The sequence below is a fragment of the Dunckerocampus dactyliophorus genome, unplaced genomic scaffold, assembly GCF_027744805.1.
Source record: "Dunckerocampus dactyliophorus isolate RoL2022-P2 unplaced genomic scaffold, RoL_Ddac_1.1 HiC_scaffold_23, whole genome shotgun sequence".
Classification (NCBI taxonomy): Eukaryota; Metazoa; Chordata; class Actinopteri; order Syngnathiformes; family Syngnathidae; genus Dunckerocampus; species Dunckerocampus dactyliophorus.
The window spans coordinates 328,736-338,087 of NW_026559859.1; the positions used below are offsets into that span (position 1 = coordinate 328,736).

The 9,352-nt window shown below is 50.9% G+C and overlaps 22 non-coding genes across 22 annotated transcripts; all 22 read right to left on the reverse strand.

Annotated features, from left to right (window-relative positions):
- Positions 1 to 149: 149 nt before the first annotated feature.
- Positions 150 to 268, reverse strand: LOC129175139 (5S ribosomal RNA). The gene has a single exon (XR_008568109.1). It is a non-coding gene; the product is annotated as a 5S ribosomal RNA (ribosomal RNA).
- A 300-nt stretch (positions 269 to 568) lies between these two features.
- LOC129174895 (5S ribosomal RNA) lies at positions 569 to 687 on the reverse strand. Its single transcript, XR_008567868.1, has one exon. It is a non-coding gene; the product is annotated as a 5S ribosomal RNA (ribosomal RNA).
- A 300-nt stretch (positions 688 to 987) lies between these two features.
- LOC129175583 (5S ribosomal RNA) lies at positions 988 to 1,106 on the reverse strand. The gene has a single exon (XR_008568532.1). It is a non-coding gene; the product is annotated as a 5S ribosomal RNA (ribosomal RNA).
- A 300-nt stretch (positions 1,107 to 1,406) lies between these two features.
- Positions 1,407 to 1,525, reverse strand: LOC129175571 (5S ribosomal RNA). Its single transcript, XR_008568520.1, has one exon. It is a non-coding gene; the product is annotated as a 5S ribosomal RNA (ribosomal RNA).
- Positions 1,526 to 1,825: 300 nt separating this feature from the next.
- Positions 1,826 to 1,944, reverse strand: LOC129175466 (5S ribosomal RNA). Its single transcript, XR_008568419.1, has one exon. It is a non-coding gene; the product is annotated as a 5S ribosomal RNA (ribosomal RNA).
- A 300-nt stretch (positions 1,945 to 2,244) lies between these two features.
- LOC129174897 (5S ribosomal RNA) lies at positions 2,245 to 2,363 on the reverse strand. Its single transcript, XR_008567869.1, has one exon. It is a non-coding gene; the product is annotated as a 5S ribosomal RNA (ribosomal RNA).
- A 300-nt stretch (positions 2,364 to 2,663) lies between these two features.
- On the reverse strand, positions 2,664 to 2,782 carry LOC129175140 (5S ribosomal RNA). Its single transcript, XR_008568110.1, has one exon. It is a non-coding gene; the product is annotated as a 5S ribosomal RNA (ribosomal RNA).
- A 300-nt stretch (positions 2,783 to 3,082) lies between these two features.
- On the reverse strand, positions 3,083 to 3,201 carry LOC129174899 (5S ribosomal RNA). Its single transcript, XR_008567871.1, has one exon. It is a non-coding gene; the product is annotated as a 5S ribosomal RNA (ribosomal RNA).
- Positions 3,202 to 3,501: 300 nt separating this feature from the next.
- Positions 3,502 to 3,620, reverse strand: LOC129175467 (5S ribosomal RNA). The gene has a single exon (XR_008568420.1). It is a non-coding gene; the product is annotated as a 5S ribosomal RNA (ribosomal RNA).
- A 300-nt stretch (positions 3,621 to 3,920) lies between these two features.
- On the reverse strand, positions 3,921 to 4,039 carry LOC129174900 (5S ribosomal RNA). Its single transcript, XR_008567872.1, has one exon. It is a non-coding gene; the product is annotated as a 5S ribosomal RNA (ribosomal RNA).
- Positions 4,040 to 4,339: 300 nt separating this feature from the next.
- On the reverse strand, positions 4,340 to 4,458 carry LOC129174962 (5S ribosomal RNA). Its single transcript, XR_008567932.1, has one exon. It is a non-coding gene; the product is annotated as a 5S ribosomal RNA (ribosomal RNA).
- Positions 4,459 to 4,758: 300 nt separating this feature from the next.
- LOC129175141 (5S ribosomal RNA) lies at positions 4,759 to 4,877 on the reverse strand. The gene has a single exon (XR_008568111.1). It is a non-coding gene; the product is annotated as a 5S ribosomal RNA (ribosomal RNA).
- Positions 4,878 to 5,177: 300 nt separating this feature from the next.
- On the reverse strand, positions 5,178 to 5,296 carry LOC129174901 (5S ribosomal RNA). Its single transcript, XR_008567873.1, has one exon. It is a non-coding gene; the product is annotated as a 5S ribosomal RNA (ribosomal RNA).
- A 300-nt stretch (positions 5,297 to 5,596) lies between these two features.
- On the reverse strand, positions 5,597 to 5,716 carry LOC129175329 (5S ribosomal RNA). Its single transcript, XR_008568292.1, has one exon. It is a non-coding gene; the product is annotated as a 5S ribosomal RNA (ribosomal RNA).
- Positions 5,717 to 6,016: 300 nt separating this feature from the next.
- Positions 6,017 to 6,135, reverse strand: LOC129175468 (5S ribosomal RNA). The gene has a single exon (XR_008568421.1). It is a non-coding gene; the product is annotated as a 5S ribosomal RNA (ribosomal RNA).
- Positions 6,136 to 6,435: 300 nt separating this feature from the next.
- On the reverse strand, positions 6,436 to 6,554 carry LOC129174902 (5S ribosomal RNA). The gene has a single exon (XR_008567874.1). It is a non-coding gene; the product is annotated as a 5S ribosomal RNA (ribosomal RNA).
- A 300-nt stretch (positions 6,555 to 6,854) lies between these two features.
- On the reverse strand, positions 6,855 to 6,973 carry LOC129175469 (5S ribosomal RNA). Its single transcript, XR_008568422.1, has one exon. It is a non-coding gene; the product is annotated as a 5S ribosomal RNA (ribosomal RNA).
- A 300-nt stretch (positions 6,974 to 7,273) lies between these two features.
- Positions 7,274 to 7,392, reverse strand: LOC129175053 (5S ribosomal RNA). Its single transcript, XR_008568022.1, has one exon. It is a non-coding gene; the product is annotated as a 5S ribosomal RNA (ribosomal RNA).
- Positions 7,393 to 7,692: 300 nt separating this feature from the next.
- Positions 7,693 to 7,811, reverse strand: LOC129174903 (5S ribosomal RNA). The gene has a single exon (XR_008567875.1). It is a non-coding gene; the product is annotated as a 5S ribosomal RNA (ribosomal RNA).
- Positions 7,812 to 8,111: 300 nt separating this feature from the next.
- On the reverse strand, positions 8,112 to 8,230 carry LOC129175471 (5S ribosomal RNA). The gene has a single exon (XR_008568424.1). It is a non-coding gene; the product is annotated as a 5S ribosomal RNA (ribosomal RNA).
- Positions 8,231 to 8,530: 300 nt separating this feature from the next.
- LOC129174963 (5S ribosomal RNA) lies at positions 8,531 to 8,649 on the reverse strand. The gene has a single exon (XR_008567933.1). It is a non-coding gene; the product is annotated as a 5S ribosomal RNA (ribosomal RNA).
- Positions 8,650 to 8,949: 300 nt separating this feature from the next.
- Positions 8,950 to 9,068, reverse strand: LOC129175142 (5S ribosomal RNA). Its single transcript, XR_008568112.1, has one exon. It is a non-coding gene; the product is annotated as a 5S ribosomal RNA (ribosomal RNA).
- Between the last annotated feature and the right edge of the window lie 284 nt (positions 9,069 to 9,352).

A 9,352-nucleotide genomic window follows, 5' to 3' on the forward strand; every position in this document is an offset into this window, starting at 1 on the left:
CCTGTTTGAACTTCACAGCAGAGAGAAAAACACTGTAGATGGATGTTCCTCCCATGAGGGCAAAATAAATACTCTTCCTCCATTCAAAGTGATGGCGTTTTCCAAGAGGTGGGAAACAGCGCCCTCTGCTGAAAGCCAAGAGCCTAAAAAGCTTTCAGCACCTGGTATTCCCAGGCGGTCTCCCATCCAAGTACTAACCAGGCCCGCCCCTGCTTAGCTTCCGAGATCGGACGAGATCGGGCGTTCTCAGGGTAGTATGGCCGTAAGCCGGAAAGCTCTCTGAAAACTTTCCTTTTAAAGACGACACTGGTCAAACTGCGCTTCTGCAAACGGTCTCGGATGTGTGTGCACACTTTGCTGCTCGTATGGTTTTTCTGGCTGTTTTGTGCCACCGGTCGCAGCCACAGCCAGCCTGTAAGCCTGTTTGAACTTCACAGCAGAGAGAAAAACACTGTAGATGGATGTTCCTCACATGAGGGCAAAATAAATACTCTTCCTCCATTCAAAGTGATGGCGTTTTCCAAGAAGTGGGAAACAGCGCCCTCTGCTGAAAGCCAAGAGCCTAAAAAGCTTACAGCACCTGGTATTCCCAGGCGGTCTCCCATCCAAGTACTCACCAGGCCCGCCCCTGCTTAGCTTCCGAGATCGGACGAGATCGGGCGTTCTCAGGGTAGTATGGCCGTAAGCCGGAAAGCTCTCTGAAAACTTTCCTTTTAAAGACGACACTGGTCAAACTGCGCTTCTGCAAACGGTCTCGGATGTGTGTGCACACTTTGCTGCTCGTATGGTTTTTCTGGCTGTTTTGTGCCACCGGTCGCAGCCACAGCCAGCCTGTAAGCCTGTTTGAACTTCACAGCAGAGAGAAAAACACTGTAGATGGATGTTCCTCACATGAGGGCAAAATAAATACTCTTCCTCCATTCAAAGTGATGGCGTTTTCCAAGAAGTGGGAAACAGCGCCCTCTGCTGAAAGCCAAGAGCCTAAAAAGCTTACAGCACCTGGTATTCCCAGGCGGTCTCCCATCCAAGTACTAACCAGGCCCGCCCCTGCTTAGCTTCCGAGATCGGACGAGATCAGGCGTTCTCAGGGTAGTATGGCCGTAAGCCGGAAAGCTCTCTGAAAACTTTCCTTTTAAAGACGACACTGGTCAAACTGCGCTTCTGCAAACGGTCTCGGATGTGTGTGCACACTTTGCTGCTCGTATGGTTTTTCTGGCTGTTTTGTGCCACCGGTCGCAGCCACAGCCAGCCTGTAAGCCTGTTTGAACTTCACAGCAGAGAGAAAAACACTGTAGATGGATGTTCCTCACATGAGGGCAAAATAAATACTCTTCCTCCATTCAAAGTGATGGCGTTTTCCAAGAAGTGGGAAACAGCGCCCTCTGCTGAAAGCCAAGAGCCTAAAAAGCTTACAGCACCTGGTATTCCCAGGCGGTCTCCCATCCAAGTACTAACCAGGCCCGCCCCTGCTTAGCTTCCGAGATCTGACGAGATCGGGCGTTCTCAGGGTAGTATGGCCGTAAGCCGGAAAGCTCTCTGAAAACTTTCCTTTTAAAGACGACACTGGTCAAACTGCGCTTCTGCAAACGGTCTCGGATGTGTGTGCACACTTTGCTGCTCGTATGGTTTTTCTGGCTGTTTTGTGCCACCGGTCGCAGCCACAGCCAGCCTGTAAGCCTGTTTGAACTTCACAGCAGAGAGAAAAACACTGTAGATGGATGTTCCTCCCATGAGGGCAAAATAAATACTCTTCCTCCATTCAAAGTGATGGCGTTTTCCAAGAGGTGGGAAACAGCGCCCTCTGCTGAAAGCCAAGAGCCTAAAAAGCTTACAGCACCTGGTATTCCCAGGCGGTCTCCCATCCAAGTACTAACCAGGCCCGCCCCTGCTTAGCTTCCGAGATCGGACGAGATCGGGCGTTCTCAGGGTAGTATGGCCGTAAGCCGGAAAGCTCTCTGAAAACTTTCCTTTTAAAGACGACACTGGTCAAACTGCGCTTCTGCAAACGGTCTCGGATGTGTGTGCACACTTTGCTGCTCGTATGGTTTTTCTGGCTGTTTTGTGCCACCGGTCGCAGCCACAGCCAGCCTGTAAGCCTGTTTGAACTTCACAGCAGAGAGAAAAACACTGTAGATGGATGTTCCTCACATGAGGGCAAAATAAATACTCTTCCTCCATTCAAAGTGATGGCGTTTTCCAAGAAGTGGGAAACAGCGCCCTCTGCTGAAAGCCAAGAGCCTAAAAAGCTTACAGCACCTGGTATTCCCAGGCGGTCTCCCATCCAAGTACTCACCAGGCCCGCCCCTGCTTAGCTTCCGAGATCGGACGAGATCGGGCGTTCTCAGGGTAGTATGGCCGTAAGCCGGAAAGCTCTCTGAAAACTTTCCTTTTAAAGACGACACTGGTCAAACTGCGCTTCTGCAAACGGTCTCGGATGTGTGTGCACACTTTGCTGCTCGTATGGTTTTTCTGGCTGTTTTGTGCCACCGGTCGCAGCCACAGCCAGCCTGTAAGCCTGTTTGAACTTCACAGCAGAGAGAAAAACACTGTAGATGGATGTTCCTCCCATGAGGGCAAAATAAATACTCTTCCTCCATTCAAAGTGATGGCGTTTTCCAAGAGGTGGGAAACAGCGCCCTCTGCTGAAAGCCAAGAGCCTAAAAAGCTTTCAGCACCTGGTATTCCCAGGCGGTCTCCCATCCAAGTACTAACCAGGCCCGCCCCTGCTTAGCTTCCGAGATCGGACGAGATCGGGCGTTCTCAGGGTAGTATGGCCGTAAGCCGGAAAGCTCTCTGAAAACTTTCCTTTTAAAGACGACACTGGTCAAACTGCGCTTCTGCAAACGGTCTCGGATGTGTGTGCACACTTTGCTGCTCGTATGGTTTTTCTGGCTGTTTTGTGCCACCGGTCGCAGCCACAGCCAGCCTGTAAGCCTGTTTGAACTTCACAGCAGAGAGAAAAACACTGTAGATGGATGTTCCTCACATGAGGGCAAAATAAATACTCTTCCTCCATTCAAAGTGATGGCGTTTTCCAAGAAGTGGGAAACAGCGCCCTCTGCTGAAAGCCAAGAGCCTAAAAAGCTTACAGCACCTGGTATTCCCAGGCGGTCTCCCATCCAAGTACTCACCAGGCCCGCCCCTGCTTAGCTTCCGAGATCGGACGAGATCGGGCGTTCTCAGGGTAGTATGGCCGTAAGCCGGAAAGCTCTCTGAAAACTTTCCTTTTAAAGACGACACTGGTCAAACTGCGCTTCTGCAAACGGTCTCGGATGTGTGTGCACACTTTGCTGCTCGTATGGTTTTTCTGGCTGTTTTGTGCCACCGGTCGCAGCCACAGCCAGCCTGTAAGCCTGTTTGAACTTCACAGCAGAGAGAAAAACACTGTAGATGGATGTTCCTCACATGAGGGCAAAATAAATACTCTTCCTCCATTCAAAGTGATGGCGTTTTCCAAGAGGTGGGAAACAGCGCCCTCTGCTGAAAGCCAAGAGCCTAAAAAGCTTACAGCACCTGGTATTCCCAGGCGGTCTCCCATCCAAGTACTAACCAGGCCCGCCCCTGCTTAGCTTCCGAGATCGGACGAGATCGGGCGTTCTCAGGGTAGTATGGCCGTAAGCCGGAAAGCTCTCTGAAAACTTTCCTTTTAAAGACGACACTGGTCAAACTGCGCTTCTGCAAACGGTCTCGGATGTGTGTGCACACTTTGCTGCTCGTATGGTTTTTCTGGCTGTTTTGTGCCACCGGTCGCAGCCACAGCCAGCCTGTAAGCCTGTTTGAACTTCACAGCAGAGAGAAAAACACTGTAGATGGATGTTCCTCACATGAGGGCAAAATAAATACTCTTCCTCCATTCAAAGTGATGGCGTTTTCCAAGAAGTGGGAAACAGCGCCCTCTGCTGAAAGCCAAGAGCCTAAAAAGCTTACAGCACCTGGTATTCCCAGGCGGTCTCCCATCCAAGTACTCACCAGGCCCGCCCCTGCTTAGCTTCCGAGATCGGACGAGATCGGGCGTTCTCAGGGTAGTATGGCCGTAAGCCGGAAAGCTCTCTGAAAACTTTCCTTTTAAAGACGACACTGGTCAAACTGCGCTTCTGCAAACGGTCTCGGATGTGTGTGCACACTTTGCTGCTCGTATGGTTTTTCTGGCTGTTTTGTGCCACCGGTCGCAGCCACAGCCAGCCTATAAGCCTGTTTGAACTTCACAGCAGAGAGACAAATACTGTAGATGGATGTTCCTCACATGAGGGCAAAATAAATACTCTTCCTCCATTCAAAGTGATGGCGTTTTCCAAGAAGTGGGAAACAGCGCCCTCTGCTGAACGCCAAGAGCCTAAAAAGCTTACAGCACCTGGTATTCCCAGGCGGTCTCCCATCCAAGTACTCACCAGGCCCGCCCCTGCTTAGCTTCCGAGATCAGACGAGATCGGGCGTTCTCAGGGTAGTATGGCCGTAAGCCGGAAAGCTCTCTGAAAACTTTCCTTTTAAAGACGACACTGGTCAAACTGCGCTTCTGCAAACGGTCTCGGATGTGTGTGCACACTTTGCTGCTCGTATGGTTTTTCTGGCTGTTTTGTGCCACCGGTCGCAGCCACAGCCAGCCTGTAAGCCTGTTTGAACTTCACAGCAGAGAGAAAAACACTGTAGATGGATGTTCCTCCCATGAGGGCAAAATAAATACTCTTCCTCCATTCAAAGTGATGGCGTTTTCCAAGAGGTGGGAAACAGCGCCCTCTGCTGAAAGCCAAGAGCCTAAAAAGCTTTCAGCACCTGGTATTCCCAGGCGGTCTCCCATCCAAGTACTAACCAGGCCCGCCCCTGCTTAGCTTCCGAGATCGGACGAGATCGGGCGTTCTCAGGGTAGTATGGCCGTAAGCCGGAAAGCTCTCTGAAAACTTTCCTTTTAAAGACGACACTGGTCAAACTGCGCTTCTGCAAACGGTCTCGGATGTGTGTGCACACTTTGCTGCTCGTATGGTTTTTCTGGCTGTTTTGTGCCACCGGTCGCAGCCACAGCCAGCCTGTAAGCCTGTTTGAACTTCACAGCAGAGAGAAAAACACTGTAGATGGATGTTCCTCACATGAGGGCAAAATAAATACTCTTCCTCCATTCAAAGTGATGGCGTTTTCCAAGAAGTGGGAAACAGCGCCCTCTGCTGAAAGCCAAGAGCCTAAAAAGCTTACAGCACCTGGTATTCCCAGGCGGTCTCCCATCCAAGTACTCACCAGGCCCGCCCCTGCTTAGCTTCCGAGATCGGACGAGATCGGGCGTTCTCAGGGTAGTATGGCCGTAAGCCGGAAAGCTCTCTGAAAACTTTCCTTTTAAAGACGACACTGGTCAAACTGCGCTTCTGCAAACGGTCTCGGATGTGTGTGCACACTTTGCTGCTCGTATGGTTTTTCTGGCTGTTTTGTGCCACCGGTCGCAGCCACAGCCAGCCTGTAAGCCTGTTTGAACTTCACAGCAGAGAGAAAAACACTGTAGATGGATGTTCCTCACATGAGGGCAAAATAAATACTCTTCCTCCATTCAAAGTGATGGCGTTTTCCAAGAAGTGGGAAACAGCGCCCTCTGCTGAAAGCCAAGAGCCTAAAAAGCTTACAGCACCTGGTATTCCCAGGCGGTCTCCCATTCCAAGTACTCACCAGGCCCGCCCCTGCTTAGCTTCCGAGATCGGACGAGATCGGGCGTTCTCAGGGTAGTATGGCCGTAAGCCGGAAAGCTCTCTGAAAACTTTCCTTTTAAAGACGACACTGGTCAAACTGCGCTTCTGCAAACGGTCTCGGATGTGTGTGCACACTTTGCTGCTCGTATGGTTTTTCTGGCTGTTTTGTGCCACCGGTCGCAGCCACAGCCAGCCTGTAAGCCTGTTTGAACTTCACAGCAGAGAGAAAAACACTGTAGATGGATGTTCCTCACATGAGGGCAAAATAAATACTCTTCCTCCATTCAAAGTGATGGCGTTTTCCAAGAAGTGGGAAACAGCGCCCTCTGCTGAAAGCCAAGAGCCTAAAAAGCTTACAGCACCTGGTATTCCCAGGCGGTCTCCCATCCAAGTACTAACCAGGCCCGCCCCTGCTTAGCTTCCGAGATCGGACGAGATCGGGCGTTCTCAGGGTAGTATGGCCGTAAGCCGGAAAGCTCTCTGAAAACTTTCCTTTTAAAGACGACACTGGTCAAACTGCGCTTCTGCAAACGGTCTCGGATGTGTGTGCACACTTTGCTGCTCGTATGGTTTTTCTGGCTGTTTTGTGCCACCGGTCGCAGCCACAGCCAGCCTGTAAGCCTGTTTGAACTTCACAGCAGAGAGAAAAACACTGTAGATGGATGTTCCTCACATGAGGGCAAAATAAATACTCTTCCTCCATTCAAAGTGATGGCGTTTTCCAAGAAGTGGGAAACAGCGCCCTCTGCTGAAAGCCAAGAGCCTAAAAAGCTTACAGCACCTGGTATTCCCAGGCGGTCTCCCATCCAAGTACTCACCAGGCCCGCCCCTGCTTAGCTTCCGAGATCGGACGAGATCGGGCGTTCTCAGGGTAGTATGGCCGTAAGCCGGAAAGCTCTCTGAAAACTTTCCTTTTAAAGACGACACTGGTCAAACTGCGCTTCTGCAAACGGTCTCGGATGTGTGTGCACACTTTGCTGCTCGTATGGTTTTTCTGGCTGTTTTGTGCCACCGGTCGCAGCCACAGCCAGCCTGTAAGCCTGTTTGAACTTCACAGCAGAGAGAAAAACACTGTAGATGGATGTTCCTCACATGAGGGCAAAATAAATACTCTTCCTCCATTCAAAGTGATGGCGTTTTCCAAGAGGTGGGAAACAGCGCCCTCTGCTGAAAGCCAAGAGCCTAAAAAGCTTACAGCACCTGGTATTCCCAGGCGGTCTCCCATCCAAGTACTAACCAGGCCCGCCCCTGCTTAGCTTCCGAGATCGGACGAGATCGGGCGTTCTCAGGGTAGTATGGCCGTAAGCCGGAAAGCTCTCTGAAAACTTTCCTTTTAAAGACGACACTGGTCAAACTGCGCTTCTGCAAACGGTCTCGGATGTGTGTGCACACTTTGCTGCTCGTATGGTTTTTCTGGCTGTTTTGTGCCACCGGTCGCAGCCACAGCCAGCCTGTAAGCCTGTTTGAACTTCACAGCAGAGAGAAAAACACTGTAGATGGATGTTCCTCACATGAGGGCAAAATAAATACTCTTCCTCCATTCAAAGTGATGGCGTTTTCCAAGAGGTGGGAAACAGCGCCCTCTGCTGAAATCCAAGAGCCTAAAAAGCTTACAGCACCTGGTATTCCCAGGCGGTCTCCCATCCAAGTACTAAGCAGGCCCGCCCCTGCTTAGCTTCCGAGATCGGACGAGATCGGGCGTTCTCAGGGTAGTATGGCCGTAAGCCGGAAAGCTCTCTGAAAACTTTCCTTTTAAAGACGACACTGGTCAAACTACGCTTCTGCAAACGGTCTCGGATGTGTGTGCACACTTTGATGCTCGTATGGTTTTTCTGGCTGTTTTGTGCCACCGGTCGCAGCCACAGCCAGCCTGTAAGCCTGTTTGAACTTCACAGCAGAGAGAAAAACACTGTAGATGGATGTTCCTCACATGAGGGCAAAATAAATACTCTTCCTCCATTCAAAGTGATGGCGTTTTCCAAGAAGTGGGAAACAGCGCCCTCTGCTGAAAGCCAAGAGCCTAAAAAGCTTACAGCACCTGGTATTCCCAGGCGGTCTCCCATCCAAGTACTCACCAGGCCCGCCCCTGCTTAGCTTCCGAGATCGGACGAGATCGGGCGTTCTCAGGGTAGTATGGCCGTAAGCCGGAAAGCTCTCTGAAAACTTTCCTTTTAAAGACGACACTGGTCAAACTGCGCTTCTGCAAACGGTCTCGGATGTGTGTGCACACTTTGCTGCTCGTATGGTTTTTCTGGCTGTTTTGTGCCACCGGTCGCAGCCACAGCCAGCCTATAAGCCTGTTTGAACTTCACAGCAGAGAGACAAATACTGTAGATGGATGTTCCTCACATGAGGGCAAAATAAATACTCTTCCTCCATTCAAAGTGATGGCGTTTTCCAAGAAGTGGGAAACAGCGCCCTCTGCTGAACGCCAAGAGCCTAAAAAGCTTACAGCACCTGGTATTCCCAGGCGGTCTCCCATCCAAGTACTAACCAGGCCCGCCCCTGCTTAGCTTCCGAGATCGGACGAGATCGGGCGTTCTCAGGGTAGTATGGCCGTAAGCCAGAAAGCTCTCTGAAAACTTTCCTTTTAAAGACGACACTGGTCAAACAGCGCTTCTGCAAACGGTCTCGGATGTGTGTGCACACTTTGCTGCTCGTATGGTTTTTCTGGCTGTTTTGTGCCACCGGTCGCAGCCACAGCCAGCCTGTAAGCCTGTTTGAACTTCACAGCAGAGAGAAAAACACTGTAGATGGATGTTCCTCACATGAGGGCAAAATAAATACTCTTCCTCCATTCAAAGTGACGGCGTTTTCCAAGAAGTGGGAAACAGCGCCCTCTGCTGAAAGCCAAGAGCCTAAAAAGCTTACAGCACCTGGTATTCCCAGGCGGTCTCCCATCCAAGTACTCACCAGGCCCGCCCCTGCTTAGCTTCCGAGATCAGACGAGATCGGGCGTTCTCAGGGTAGTATGGCCGTAAGCCGGAAAGCTCTCTGAAAACTTTCCTTTTAAAGACGACACTGGTCAAACTGCGCTTCTGCAAACGGTCTCGGATGTGTGTGCACACTTTGCTGCTCGTATGGTTTTTCTGGCTGTTTTGTGCCACCGGTCGCAGCCACAGCCAGCCTGTAAGCCTGTTTGAACTTCACAGCAGAGAGAAAAACACTGTAGATGGATGTTCCTCCCATGAGGGCAAAATAAATACTCTTCCTCCATTCAAAGTGATGGCGTTTTCCAAGAGGTGGGAAACAGCGCCCTCTGCTGAAAGCCAAGAGCCTAAAAAGCTTTCAGCACCTGGTATTCCCAGGCGGTCTCCCATCCAAGTACTAACCAGGCCCGCCCCTGCTTAGCTTCCGAGATCGGACGAGATCGGGCGTTCTCAGGGTAGTATGGCCGTAAGCCGGAAAGCTCTCTGAAAACTTTCCTTTTAAAGACGACACTGGTCAAACTGCGCTTCTGCAAACGGTCTCGGATGTGTGTGCACACTTTGCTGCTCGTATGGTTTTTCTGGCTGTTTTGTGCCACCGGTCGCAGCCACAGCCAGCCTATAAGCCTGTTTGAACTTCACAGCAGAGAGACAAATACTGTAGATGGATGTTCCTCCCATGAGGGCAAAATAAATACTCTTCCTCCATTCAAAGTGATGGCGTTTTCCAAGAGGTGGGAAACAGCGCCCTCTGCTGAA